This window comes from Dermacentor silvarum, chromosome 8 (assembly GCF_013339745.2).
Source record: "Dermacentor silvarum isolate Dsil-2018 chromosome 8, BIME_Dsil_1.4, whole genome shotgun sequence".
NCBI classification, from domain to species: domain Eukaryota; kingdom Metazoa; phylum Arthropoda; class Arachnida; order Ixodida; family Ixodidae; genus Dermacentor; species Dermacentor silvarum.
The window spans coordinates 86,898,046-86,911,748 of record NC_051161.1 but is presented as its reverse complement, the minus strand read 5'-3'; the positions used below and the strand labels follow the sequence as shown (position 1 = coordinate 86,911,748).

Here is a 13,703-nt window from a genome sequence, read left to right as displayed (position 1 = left end):
ACGCCATTCAGGGACAACAATCAGCGCGCCTGGCGGCTGACAGCTGCGAAATATTGTGTGGCGGTCGCTAGAGAAAAGTGCACAATTGGCCGGTACACCGGACATTGCAAACCAGCACCGGATACAATTCAAACGGAGGCAGCCCATCGGCAGGTGATGCACGTAAGCGCGGACGTGCGTTCCAATACCAACACGCCATTGTCTTCATGCCGTCGTGATCTTGCCTTCACTGTCATGTCATAGTCATCTTCGTGCCATCTTCATTCGGTCGCCATCACTGCGTTGTCATATCATCGTCGAGTTGACATCTTCACAGCGTCGTCGTCAACACGAATTCGCGAACACGATTGAAAGCTTCGCTTAAAACGGCTATCACAGCGCGCAAGATCGACTTTTGCTTTTCTAGTTTCGCGAGGTCATCGCCTGAGTTATTCTGTCGTTGCCTGAATTTCCGAATTTGAAGGTTTCCGTGCTCCATTTGATTTCAGAGCGCGAATATGAAATCAGGTCTCCCGGAAAGCTTTCTAGCAATTCTTATGCAAAGAGCGCAGCCCAGCAGTTCAGATGCGTATAAGGTTGTTACAACTTCTTTCCGACGCAACCATCGTTTACGTAATTGCTGCAGGAGAGAAGCCGTTACTCGTGACGTTCTTAGCCAGGATGGGCATAACAGGAAAACTATATATAGTCAGAATACGTATACGTCAGAATGTAAGGCTTGATTAGCCATTAGAAATACCCTGGCTCAAGGTCTGTTCAATCACGTAACGATCGCGCAGCTCAATTATGCTTAAAATACCTAGGTAAGAAGTGACGTCAGCCAAGAAAACACATTGGAGGTATGGTATGGTAAAACTTTATTATTGTCCCTCGGAACGCGCGTCAGCACATTGGAGGTGACTTTTTTTTTTCTTTCTCCTTACTCTAAACTTATTTTGCTAATAGACATTGAAAATTGAAAAATCACAGTTTCAACCATAACGCGACGCAGTGACGTGGTAAGTGGCGAAATATATTGGGCATTAGGCCGTAGACTGTTTCGTGCGGTGTTTGTTGTTGGAGTCAACATTCGCACGTGCGTGCGAGCAATCTTATTCGAGAAGCACTAGAAATGCGAGTCGTATTTGTCTGCGGCAGTTGCATCTCCCCGCTGGTGAAGATTGGGCTTTACCTCCTACTTTTAGATAGCTCTCGGTGACTTAACCATTGGTCTCGACCAAAAGAAACCTCTAGCTCCTTACTGCTGCATTCGTTCCGCTTTTCTCAAATTTATATTTGAGTTAGGCCATAAATAGGGCCTCACACTCGCTATCTTTGAAGAAAACGAGACGACGTGTCATCTAACAAACATGACAAGATGCCGTCCGCCAGAAGAAGACTTATGAAGACGAAGCAGGCGCGCTCAATAATTATCACCACATGTTATTTTATTACGTGCACTATACAAGATGCCTATAGAACGACTAAATGTATAGCAACTTGATAGATATTTATGTTAGTGAAAGGTAGGCGTGCTAACGCAGACACAAGAGAGGAACGAAAAGGACAACACAAACATCTTGTTGTTCGTTTTGTTCCTAACTGCTAAAAAATTGTCGTGAAAAATAAAAAGAAGTAAAACGAGAAAATGCGTGACAATTTTTGGAAGACATCCTTTCTGTTTTCTGTTAGCTTATTTTTCTGTGATATCACAAAAATAATCTCCGTATCGTTTTTCAAGTAATTTTTACAAAACTAAGATTGTTAAATTTTTTATCTCATTAGGGGAGTAACTTTTCTTCCCCTCACGACTGCAGCTTTCATGTTACGAAAGAGTCAAATGCTGTGATGCGGTTGTCACGCCTTATTCATGCATAGATAAGCACGTTAGGTGAAACGCATAGGATGTGACCACCCTGACAAGACATCTGGTGCCAAGCCATCCGGCTACTACGGGGCACGTCCAACTATCCCTTTTACAAGTTTAAATAGCCATGCTCTGAGGGCTATGACTCGCTCTGATTACAGCTCTTATTCGGAAACTAAGAACAATTGACTCCCGCATACGAGATCTATTTGCCTAACTTGCGTGGCTGGTGAAGTTGCACACAAATGGCAATTTGTAAAGTACAGAGGTGAATTAGTAAAGGCACGAAAAAATCTCATTTCGTTCACAGTATTGATGAAACATTTTTTAATTTGACGGTAAGGTGACTAATTCACTTAAAATCAAGAAAATTTTGTCTACGTTCGTAAACACAAAAAAGTTATTTTGGAAATTAAAATGAACAGTTTTTTTTTATTGAAGAAACTTTTCTGTCGCAAAAATAACATCTTTGCGTTGTTTTCCCCTCTCTTACATTTATTCTTTTACAATGTATAGTACAGTCCATTCTAACACGCCTGACTTTCATTCCGAGATTCCAAATGCGTGTGATACGAGATGTCATTTCAATTAGGAATGTCTAGACGTTCGGTAAGAAAAACGGCCACCCGCAGGGGGTGCAACAACGATTTCTTCCGTCGAGTAAAACCGGGTAAAAGCTGTAATTGCATACGAAAATATTCTGTGTCCATGACTTGTAGCCGCAGGTTAATGAAGTCCGACGTATTCCACTTCCTTATTGTACTGACACGGGCAATACCGCTGAGGTGAAGCGTGGCGTCCATTCTCAACAACAGAATGGAGCGCTGCCGATCTTGCAGCTTTCTCGAAACATGTGCATCACACGGGCAGCTTTGTCGCCACTTTCGCTGCCGGTGATATGCCACGGTAGCCACTGAAACACAGGCGCGGCGGCCACTGTGGTGTAATCATGATGTAATCTTATCTCTCACACGAGTTTTTCGTGCGGGCCGTGGCGCAGACCTCTCAGGAGAAGTTGTAAGCTGCTTTTGAATCACGGAACGTTTTAAAGCGAAGCTTTATATGTCCAGGCGAAATCGTATATGGCTAGGCAAAATCACCTGTGTACAGATAACTATCATCATCAGCAATGCCTCGAGCGTCGTCGTCTTCTTCCGCAGCTGGCTCTTTGGCGCCCCTCGGGTTGCGCTCGTGCTCGGCACGCGCTTGTGCCACTGCTCCCACGTTCGTCGTCGTCGTCTTCTTCCGCAGCTGGCTGCGTTGCCGCTCATCATTCCAGCGTAGAATTCCACTTCTCTTCTGTCGTCGTAATGGGGAGGCCGCGTTTACGGGGGTATGAGCCATTCCTTAAGGGGGTATGAGCCATTCATTGTCTTACGTAACGGACAGTTTTCATTTTGAAACAACCTAATTTTGAAGCATCGCAAGCGGCAATGGCGGGCGAATGCTCCTATCCACGCCGCCGAGCAAACACGACACATCGAACGCAAGCGACAACGGCGGACTGCGGGCATACCGTCAGTGACGTCGTTCTCTCCGTCGCAGCCGAAAGTGTGTGTAACGTCATAATTGAGAAATGCTTTAATGAACCATCGGGATTAACTCAGTGATAAACACCGGGGCCGCACGTTTCAGCTTCTTACGTTATATCACGTTGTTATAACTCCCGCCGCGTCGTCTGCACTCTTTCGTGTTTACCGTTCGTCATGTTTCCACGGCTTTCCCACACTAGCGTAGGTTATCTCACGTTTAGTCGAAGCTCTGCTGTCCTAAGAGACAGCAACCTGGGATGATGAACTGCGCGAAGCGTCCAGGTTGAACATCCTTCCCGTTTACGTCTCGCTAACTCGGGTTAACTTCATCGAAAAACTGGCGACAAGTGTGTGGTCTATACAACCTGCAAAGCACACAAATCTGCCTGTTCGCACTGCGACTAATAGGCAGCAGCGGCTACTTTATTGCTAAAAAACGAAAGGTTGGTCGTCATTCTTGTGATGCTTGGAACTAAAGACATCTGACGCCCACGGGCATCAACAAACAGAGAAGCTGTACCAGTCCTTTTTGTCCACCCTTCTCCGGCCTCCGCTCTTCTGCGCTGAATCCATAAAAAAATCAGAAAGGAAAGAAACTTTATTTCCCGGAAGGGCTCCTTCGAAAGCCGCGCCTTAGGAATTTCTTTGACACCACTTCGACCGTGGAGGAGCGCTTCTTGATGTTCCCCGTGTAGAAGCGGGGATACGCAAGAAGCGTACGGCCTTTATCGACGAGATAACAATTGAAAGAGCGAAAAAGAAAATAACAAATAAATTCGAGAGAGAGAAAGGAGCCAGGAACGACACATTGCAGGGAATACCGGGGCAGGAAGAAGACTTTCCTTAAACGTCACTTTCAGTTTTCGCCGCAGCTTCGAAGTCGAGGTCCTCCTCATGTCTTTGTTCTTTTTGGAGTTCGTTTTATTTCCTAACTGTTACGTATTCCTTTATTTATTTATTTTTATTTAGTTAGTTTTTGTGCAAATTCTGCGTTTTGGCGTTGGCGCCGGTGAGCGCCTAAATCTGAGGCGCGTTTAGGAGGCGGTGTGCAACCGCCAGAAAGGAGGCTGCAAGCCGTCACCGGAGGCCTTGGGATGGGTTCTGCACGCGGCAGAGTAAATCTGTGGTCTGTAGCGCTCTGAGAAGATAGAGGGAGATAGACGATCGAAGGGAGCAAAGTGGGGAGGTAAGCCGGAAGAGAAAATCCGGTTTGCTACCCTGCACTAAAAACCTGGGGGGAGGGGCAGTTGAATGTGCAAAGATAAGAAGAAGATATAGAATTTGTAAAGCGAAGTGCAAACACAGGAGAAAAAGGGGAAACATTCAGTCTTCGCAGAACAGAGAGAGAGAGAGCACTTCTGCTTCAAGACGAATATGTTGCTTTCATTACTACCGTCGCGATTACTTTCCTGCGTGTGACGGGGAAGTTTTCGCGTCCCTTCCGTTGTTTCCGCGTCACTGGAACGTGAGATGGGCTAAAAGTAAAACGTAAATTAAATGCGAACGATAACCTAACAGCTGAAGAAGTGGACGGGGTGTTGGGTGATCGCGTGAGAAAGCTTCGGCGTATAAGCAAATGGAAGTAAATAAGCAGAAAGTGAACTAGAATTGCTCGATTTGGATGGGCGAACACTGATTGTGTGTGTGTTTTTTTTTCTTTTTCCTCAGGTAAGACGGTGTCGGAAAACCTGCTGCTTCAAAGAATGATGGCCGCGACAGCGGGGTAAGGTTTCTGGTCAGAATTGAAAATCACAACATTTCTTTTTGTCCTGTGGCGTTCCTGTTCCTCACTTTGTATTTGGCGTTTTAAACATCTCCCGGGGAAAAAAAAAGAAAGAATTAATACAATAAAAATGGTCGAGTGATGGGCGGTTTTGATATGCGGCCACCGCTTCTAGAATTAGCTGCGTGTGTTCCATAATGCATTATGTGTAAGTTGGAGAAATGGAGCAACCGTGGTTCAAGTCGTGCACCGGGTGGCACCGGAGATGGGAAAGTGAGGACAAAGCCGAGTGACCGGTTGCGCCCAAGTCACGTGACCATATGACGCGCTTGAGGGTCTTCTAAATTCTGCGTGCCCCGCCGCTCCTGTCCTTTTCGTGTGTCTTAACCTTCGCACGGAATACTTTAAAGAAGCTGTTTATTTTATGCCCTGGTGCCCTCTTGCTCATTTCGTGCGCATCCAGCGCGTCTCAGTGCAAAAGGGAAAAATAAAACTGAACGAACTCCGCAAAGGGCACTGAACTGAGCATAGTAGCTCGGCGTCCAGCATTCAATAAATAGCTGCTTGACCCAAATGAAAAATAGAAGCAGTAACGTTCCAAACGCTAGCGTAAAAGAAGCAATGCAAAGCACAGACCACTGCAGGGGTCGCAGACTATAAATAATTCAAGACATTCTGAGTCCGACGCTAAAAGAGAAGAGAAAAAAAAATAACACTGTCTCCGTAGTTAGAGGTTGGACTGCCAGTGAAATATAATCGCCACTGTAGTACTCTCACTCAATTTGAGTGCTCAAATTTAACCGCCACTCACGTACGGTTGAACCTAGGTGCGAATTAGAAAATGTATTAAATGTACGGGAGGGAGGAAACTTGGTGCTGCGGATTGGAGTGTCAGTTAGTTTCACATGACAACTGGCAGGGCAGCGAACACTAATTTGGATGGGTACGAAGGTGCGTGTTTCATCCTATTGTTATGCCGAAATGACTATTCGAGCGTCCTTGACAAGCACTGTCTTAGCTGCTGCGTCATTCAACGCCTCTCTTTTTCGTAAGGGTGCGTTGAGCATACACATGTAAGGCACACGCAAAGCAGTGCGTCCAGAAAAGATAACTTTGAGTGCACGTTATGCAATGTTTCGAGGTTTCAAGCAAGCGTTCTAGAAGAGTGTTTCAGCAGCACTCTTAATACCCGTGGCCGGCATACCTTGTCAGTGACCCTGAAATGATAAAGGGATAATTTTCACAGAATTTAGTATACCAACCCTATTCTCAAAGGTAAGTTACTCCTCCCTCCATCTTATATATCTGCACGCATTGACCACAACTTCAAGGTAGGAATACCGCAATGCCGAACTAGCCTTCGCATAAATTCATTTATTCCTCGAACTGGAAATGACTGGAACCATCTCCCTGCCTTCATCGCTGCCATCACCGACGTCAACAAATTTAAGGAAACTTCCGCCCATTTTGTATGCCCCTCCTCTCTGTAATGCCTCTGGCCCTGAGAGTACTGAAATAAATAAATAAATAAATAAATAAATAAATAAATAAATAAATAAATAAATAAATAAATAAATAAATAAATAAATAAATAATAAATAAATAAATAAATAAAAGGGTGAAATATTTATAGACGCAGTGAAACTGAAGAGAGGGATAGGAAAATGTAACGAAATGAAAGTTATATAAAAGTTACCTGGATAAATAATCTGGTTAACAAAATTGAGCGGTTGCAATCAACTGAAGGATCTTATCTCAGGGATCAAAATATAGAGTGAGAATGAGTCACAGTACTTCACCTAAGCCGTTCGTCTTTTAAAACCGGAGCAGCGTTTTTAAACCCTGCTGTACAAACATATATCGAGGTCAGGGGAGCCTATAACTTATCGCACAGGAAGTTATCGTCTTTGTGCACAAAACTGGACGGCACTCACAGAGGAGATGTGAGATAGTTTCATTGCATCCATGCATTTCAAAGTGGAGCTATCAGCCGTGCCGAAGCGTAAGGCACAGGTGTTTGTGAACGGCACGAAAAGCCGTAGATGACACGAAATGGTGATTACCGTCGCAGAATGCCTGTTACAGCACCCCCCCCCCCCCCCCCCCCCAATCGATGCAGTCTCGGTTGGGTTCAAGGCCACAAAATAAGGTCTAGGAGTCGAGAGAATGCAGAAGTCGCTTCATTATGTCCTGATTGACAGTCAAACGCACGAGCTGGCTCATCCAATGCCTCCCTATTGCTTGTGTATGGGTGCAATAATTGTGTTCCATAGAAATTGCCAACGATGTGTTATTCCTGAAGAGACTACGCTGATTGGACTACGCCGCAGTCCTGAAGGGACTACGGTGATAGTGATTCCTGAAGAAGGAAAGGCTGGAAGATTAATTAAGGAAGGTGCCTGATTCGCTACCCTACATTGCGGTAAGGTGAGAAGCGGGAAAACATGGAAGAAATAGAAAAGGTTGAATAAACAATAATTGAAAGGCAGTCAGCGTGACCACGCTCGCACAGGAATGTTCGCTAACATCACAAACGTTCGTCCAGTCCAGTTGCCTTGACAACGCGCTACAGCACTTTTGTGGCCTTGTGCACGCTAGTGTGTTTTTGCAAGGGTCGCAGGATATTTTCCTAGTAGAGCAGTCTGTCATCCAATAGGCTGAGACTAGTTAGTAGAGCATATCACTGAGCGGCAGTGGCACAGAAGGCGCTCTATTATCTCGCCAAAACCATAAAATTAGCACATGGCTCTTTTGGTAATTGCTATTAGTTCCGATATCTTTTACGGGCATAGGCACTCATGGCGATTTATGCAAGAAACGAAGTGACAGATTGCAGGCAGGGGCATGCGTATATAGCTCAAGTCACTGCAGTTATCTTTTTCTGTAGGCTCCTCCATTTGAGGGAGACGTGGGCTTTAGCTGCTTGTCCAAGGTTCGCTACAGTGTGTGCCATCCGACATTACACTTGGCTCTTAGTTTTTCCTTGCTCTCTTTCCCCACGACACATGATGCGATGACTCACTGTGGAAAAACGAGAAAAAAAGCAAAAGAACTCTCGGGCCTGTGGCACAAGTTTGAAAAACATACTTTATGTAGGCAAGAAACACCTACTTATGGCAATAATGATGCAATCTACAAAATGATGTGCCTATTCGTTTGTAGCGTTTTGCAGTTTTTATCAATTATTTATCACAAATCTTCAATCAGCGTGAAATGATACTGCATACACCCTCACTATTTATTTTCCACTACATGTAAAAGCTTCGGATATAAAGCCTCTTCTTGCTGGATGGTGTGGTTTGGTGGTGGTGGTGATGATGTTGCTGCACGCAGCGTTAGCCTGGCGTACTTGACCGGCACTCACCCCACCTATGCGCCCGTTTCCGCTACAAATAAGCCAGCACAAGTTCCGCAGTCCATTCTGTCGGATAAATGTGAGAACACTGCGCGACACTTCCTTGCGCAGTGTCTGCGGTCCATCCGGAAAATCTAACTGTTCTACATGTTCGTGAAGCAACCTTCATCTTTTCGTCTTCTCCGAAGGCTTCCACTTTTCAGAAAACAAGCACTTGCAGAACCAGATAAAGTGCTCGGTATGGCCCACTTCGTTTCACTCTGTGCAAAATGGACAAGCAGCTCTGCCGACCTTAAACATACATGTACGTGTGTAGGCCGGTCCTCTTCTTACTCTATATAAGAGGGTGGCTTGCGTGCGGCTAAGTTCCTTTACAACACGGCTCATTCGGCGGTTTTCAAAGCGAAAGGAAGTGGTAACGAACTGTCACTTTTTTGGAGCTGGTGATTCACCGGAACTCTCACTGTTGGCTGCTTTGGAAGTGGTTCATTGGCGACGACGTCTGTTTCTGCTTTCATTAGCTTTTTAGTGACACGAACATTCAGAGGTATCCAGTGAAACATTATCTTAATCCCTTTTTTGGCTTAATTCCTCCTTTTTGGGCACACCACGAGATAGTCGTTGAATTGCTGACTGAGTCCGGCAGTATGACGGCTTTCTGTGCGTGTCCGTTGTTCAGTTGGCAAAACGCAACAGCAGTAGCGGGGCTCGGCGCAATAGTCGAAGTAAGCAGGTTGCATAGTCTGGCCCAAAGGGCCGGACTATGCAATACCAAGAGACGGGATCCGACATTCAGCAGTGCAGCTATCCGAATTCACGGTGGCCGATCCGTTCGTGTAGAGATGGATGTTGTTGGGATAATTTCTCGTACAAGTGCTCGAGCAGCAAACGGCGTGCCTCCGGAGGAGATATCAACCGCTTAGACTGCAGCCCATGGATATTAACATCGCCAATGACGCCCGCGAGCATCCAAGGTGGATGAGTTTGTCGCTTTTGTTTCAGACTCTTGAGACTGATGGCTCCACAGCACTTAGTGCAGCATAGAAGCGTTATCATTGCGTTGTTGAGTATTCTGAGAATATGTTTACCAGGAAAGGACTAACGTGCCGGAGAATTTGGGTGAGCAGCGCTTGAGAGGCCAGGAGACCTAGTAGTAGAGCCTGGGCCTCGTAGAATACTTCCTTGTTTGAGGCTGCCTTCGGAGCATCCAAAGTCAAGCGGGGACCTTCCCTATATATATAAACTCGACGTTCATATTGAGTCTCTGAAGTCAGCGACAGTTAGTAAATTGCTTGGCTTGTCACTAAAGCGCTGTGTAGTTTGAACGCCGATCTTCGGTGGTTGCCCTAGCCACATGCCGGGAGTGCGCTGGAGGACGTGAATCATTTGCAGTGATGGTTCTCATGAATAATCGACAGCTTGTCGCCATAAGCGCCTGCTGTCTTGGATGACGGCCAAAAAGCGGACACTGGAAGCACGTCTCTCTCTATCTCGCCCTCATTTTCTTCATCTCTCTCCCGAGCATAGCGCGCAAAAGCTCTTCACCTCGTAGATGCACGAGCGTGCGAACGCGCTAACTGTGGCCGAAGATGGCGACGCTCGAACGCCATCATATGGTTCGCATAAATGCACGTTCAGCAAGCGTGGTTGTATAGGTTGTAAGGTCGTTCCCATTCTCCTCTGGATTGCATATACGTTTCTTCAGCACTCCGAAATTGCCGGATTTCATGTTAAGTGCAGCCTATTTCATTCTCTGATCACTGCATGGTGATTGCCCGCTTTGGTGATAAAGGTCGCACTAATTTCAAGCCGAAGTGGAAACTATGGAAGCTTAATGTAAGCCTAATTAGCGATAAATACTTCATATCTCGTGTACGTTCATTGCTAGCATCTTGCTTTTCTAAGAATTTACACTCATTTGCAGCCTGGGAAATGTTTAAACTGAAAATTCGAGGCTTGGCAATTGAAATTAGCTCGATAAGGTCGTATGTCAAAAAGTGCGAAGAAAAAATGTTGCGGAAAAGCCTTTATAGCCTTCATGAGCTGGAATCATAAACGCCTGGCACATATATAAATGAAATCACCCTTGTTAAAAGCCGTCTTCAAAACTACGATGCTGAACGCTACAGAGGTGCTCGCATTCGCTCTCGTACAACCCATGCCTTGCACTGCGAAGAACCAACGCGCCAGGCATTATTTGATGAACGTCGGCATGCAAATTCGAAGCATATCTCAGATATATATTCTAATGAAGTACTTGTGGCGAAAACGGAAGAAATTATCAAAGAATTTCAAAGATATTATACAACGCTGTTCAGCTCAGCTCACACGCCAAATCCTGATGTTCTGACACATTTCGTCTCCCTAGTTAACCCTCTCTCAGATGATGATGGTTCTGTTATTAGTGGACAATTTACCCAACAAGAAATAGAACTTGCCATTGATCAGTTACCTCTTTCCAAAACACCAGGTCCTGATGGAATCTCCGGCGAATTTTATAAAGCCTTTAAATTTATATTAAGCCCTGTTTTACTTAATATTTTACTGCTAGTTTTAATGAAGACTGCCTACCACAATCATTTACAACAGTCATATTATCTTAATCTCTAAATGTAGTGAGAAAAATATTGCGGTATGTAGAGTACTATAGGCCCATTATATTGGGCCTATATGTAGATTACAAAATTTATGCAAAAGTCTTATCCATTCAACTCCAGTATGCAATGGCATTACTTATTGGACCTCACCAAACTTGCGGATTAAAAGGCCGTTCCATACAAACAAACTTGCGTCTAGTCGGAACAGCTCTTCAGTACTGCTCGTCCCACTGTGATCACTTTGCATCGCTTCAGATCGATTTAGCAAAAGCATTTGACCGAGTGAACCACGCGTTCCTTTTCAAACTTTTAGAACACGGCAATATTGGCTCCATTGTTTACAAAGGGGTTCGCATGTGCTAAACTAACTGTTCTACCAATATAATTGTTAATGCCAATCTGTCCGAGCCGGTGGATATTCTTTCCTCTGTAAAACAGGGTTGTCCGTTATCACCACTTCTATTTGCCCTTTATTTAGAGCCATTGTGTATAAGCATTCTAAAATGCAATGACATGCATGGCTTTAACATTTTGGGCAATGAACTCAAAGTATTGGCATACGCAGATGATCTTGTCTTTTTCTGCTCAGACAAAGCGAGCATGGACAAGGTGCTATCATTGACTGAAAAATTTGGTATGGCTTCAAGTGCCCAGATAAATTGGTCAAAAAGCTCAGGTCTTTGGTTTGGTTTATGGGGATGTACACCGACTCATTATGCTGGTATAGAATGGACAACCGTGCCACCTAAACATCTTGGTGTACCTTTTGATGCATATAAGCTTAGTGCACATTTCTGGCGGGAACATGTACCGGCACTTCAACGCCATGCGGGTGTTGAACTCATGCGGGTGTTCTACATTGGGCAGGGCGGCGGCTTGTAACTTGTTCCTGGCTACAAAAATATTTTATGTACTGCAGATACTTCATTGTGCCCGGACTTATATTTAATGATACCATAGAGTATTTGCTACTTTTGTGTGGTCCTCTACCTTTGAGCCTATGAGATGAGGTAATATATTTAGACCCGTATGTGCTGGCGGACTTGGCCTAGTGCATCTATATGTGCGACATGATTGTTTGGCGTTTCTTCTTTTTTCGAGATACTTCACACCCAATTCTACGATCATTCATACAAGTGTACTTAGTCGATGCATTACCCAATCTGGTAGTTTCACCCCAATATTCTGAAAGACCTTGTTTGTGGGCTTTTATGTATGAAGTATATTTCGATGTGCAGTTCCTCTTGGTTCGATTTTCTACTGAATATCTCTACACAGTGTCCAGAAAACAATCTGTACAAAGATTTGATATCAATGATTTTCCCACCTCCCCTTTACCGTTCTACATTCTCCAGTTTGCCAGGGAATGGCGTACTTAAACGAGTCCGCAAGATGCCTTTATCCCCATGTACAAAAACGTTTTTCTTTAAATTACACAGTGAAACATTACCTGTCAAAACTTGGTTGCACAAAAAAGGTATTTTTGTATCCACTGTGAATTGTCGCCTTTGTGGTTTACGTGAGACTATAGAGCATTGCTTCATAAGTTGTAAAGACGCAATATTATTTTGGGATGTGCTCCAAAGAATTCTCAAAAAAGACTTCATTTTGAATCAACATACCATCCGATACTTGATCGCACCCCACGGGGAAGACGTGCCTTTTGATATGTTTTTCTTAATTGGAGTACACAGCTTATGAAGACGCGCATGTTAGACAGAAACGCTCAAGCTGTTGTTTCGTCGAAATTTCACGACGCTCAAATGATTGGTCACTTGAAGGACTTGTATGACTTGACAGAGTTTCAACCGGACTACTACCATCTCTTGTCACGTTGCCTGTCATTGCCACCTTTTTAGGATCAAAGCTACTTGTAGTTTTGTGCGTGCAGGATGTGCTTAACGATATTTTATGTCTTTTGTAGGCCGTGAATATGAAATGTGTTGGCTGGGGCTTGCACGTTTTGAGCCGATAGTATTTTTCTCGCATATACATGATGCAATAAATACCATGTAAGAAGAAAATGTGGTTGTATAGCCTAGTCGTTACGACGCTCGCTCGCCTTGGACGGTGGGTACGCTGGTTCGAATCCCATCCTCAGCAGGAAAATCTATTTTCTTTTATTTTTGGTAGTTTCTTGGTACGTACCACAATCCACAAATTACGGCTGGCTTAAAGAGCTTCACGGTTAAAAATTCAGGCAGTGGTTGCTTATTATTCGCTGTATCATTCTTCCTGATACTCAAGAAAAGGTGTGCTAAGACAGCGTGGCAGACACGAATTCTTGTTGCAGTACTCTTTCACTAGTGCAACATCACAACCATGTGACAAAAAATATCATGCAGGGAAGCAAAGGCTTGAGTTTGGTCAAATGGGCGCGGAAGCAGCATATACATTTATTCCATAGCAGGGGCGTTCGTGAATTACTAGGATGAGACGGTAGTCACTGTGTAACGTAAGAATGCAATTTTCACTTGCCGCTGAAGTCCACTTGCGCGAAATCATCGCTCAGAAACTAAGAAAGTGCCTTCTTGTACAAAGCGACCTTGAATATACAAGTCGGTTGCACTACATTTAAGGCCTTCATTCTTGTTACACAGACTCTCTTTAGAACATTTGGAATCGTTCCCAGCAGCCTGTACATTAGGTG

At 44.5% G+C, this 13,703-nt stretch overlaps 1 protein-coding gene across 2 annotated transcripts in view; it reads left to right on the top strand.

Moving 5' to 3' along the window:
- The window catches only part of LOC119461538 (neuropeptide CCHamide-1 receptor), a 364,658-nt gene that overhangs the window by 166,019 nt on the left and 184,936 nt on the right, over window positions 1–13,703 (top strand). The window contains exon 1 of one of the 2 annotated variants that reach the window (XM_049673191.1): window positions 5,050–5,113. The exons of the other annotated variant lie outside the window; for it this stretch is intronic. The gene's annotated coding sequence lies outside the window, so the exon portion shown is untranslated. Of the gene's footprint in view, window positions 1–5,049; window positions 5,114–13,703 lie in introns of those variants that run through there. 2 annotated transcript variants of the gene reach the window in all.